Raw genomic sequence first — 1,581 nt, 5'->3', positions numbered from 1 at the left:
GTGCTAATACATGGCTATTATTTTCTGATATTCTAGTTGCATTTATATAAAATCTTAATAACGCCCGAAAATTACCATCATTTTCTGTTGGTTCATTTAATTCCAAAGGGCCATAATCTCGATGACCTCTAATTGCTATTTTCTGACGACCACAGAATATCACAGACTTAATAACAGGCAAAATGATTTTTCTATTATCTTCTTTTTGTTGTTTTGAAGCTATATCTAGTTGATCGTACACAGAAGTTGTTTGCCCTGAAACAACTTTTGACAAGGATTGATAATTTAATATACAGTTGATATGATAATTAGTGCTTTCATGTGATTTAAATTTTTCAGTAGCGTGCTTCCAATTCTTTAATGGTTGATTGCAAAGCTGCCCAAGCAATTAACTTCCTTTTCCACCATATTTTATAGTAAATACTTACTATAAGCACAATACTTACAATAAGCACCATCAACTAAACTACTATAAGCAATCCAATTCCACTTCTCAAACCAAGAAAGTTGAAATTTTTAATTTTTATTGCCATTAAGCGTAATAGGAAAATTATAATTTTTACTTGGGATCCAAAATGTATTAAGTGCTTCAAGTTTTTCATTATTTGACATATGTTTACCAATATATTTCGTTATATCAAACGGGCTGTGAATGTTGTCTTCCGTTTCCCTTGAAACATTGGTAATTATAGAACACTTCACTAAAGTAGGTAAGGGAGCACTTTGATTGGGATTACTAGCTTTAAAATAATCGTTTATAAAACGTTTCATTTTTAATTTTCAATAATTTAAACTGGAAAAACCAACAGTACTAAAAAACAAAAAACTACAATTGTAACATTAATACTAATTTGTTATTATTTCAAAACTGTTACGATAACAATAAATGATTTGATAACAGATCAAAGACTAAATGTATTTTAAACATAGTTGCTGATACAGGTGTTCTAGAACAATGGTTATGATAATAATTATTAAGGCAACAGATAACATGAAAATTTGATAGTATTAATCACATTGTGGTATGAATTACTTAACTGTAGCTACAACGTTACTTGTCGTAATCCAAAAAATATAATATTATACATGCCAAGGGGGTGGACCGGATCCGGAGTCCACCCCCTTCGCTACGCCACTGACTTAGGGGTCTATTTTTGAATCGTCCGTTCCTCGAACGGTCACGTTCGTCAAACGGATTCTATTGTTCAATTAGGTATACAGCCTTCTAGGTATTGTTCGATGAACATTTATGTTTTACAATTGTTTGCAATTTATTGTAATAACATACATAAATATTTTGAAAATTAATTTCATACAGCTTGATTTTTAATATTTTAATATTTATTTATAATTAATATATTACTTATTAATAACAATATATTATTACTAACACATACATTTATAATTTGCTAATTTAATTTATTTGATGTGAATTTATTATAAGTAATTCGCTAAAACTATACAAATAATTTAATTACACAAATTCTAAAAAAATATATTTACAATTACATACATGTTAAATTAAAAATTATTAATAAACTTTAAGACAACAATACTTTAATTTTCGAAAATAAAGTGTTA

The sequence above is a fragment of the Daktulosphaira vitifoliae genome, unplaced genomic scaffold (assembly GCF_025091365.1).
Source record: "Daktulosphaira vitifoliae isolate Bord-2020 unplaced genomic scaffold, ASM2509136v1 Scaffold_1, whole genome shotgun sequence".
NCBI classification, from domain to species: Eukaryota; Metazoa; Arthropoda; class Insecta; order Hemiptera; family Phylloxeridae; genus Daktulosphaira; species Daktulosphaira vitifoliae.
Note: the sequence above shows the minus strand (reverse complement) of the source record.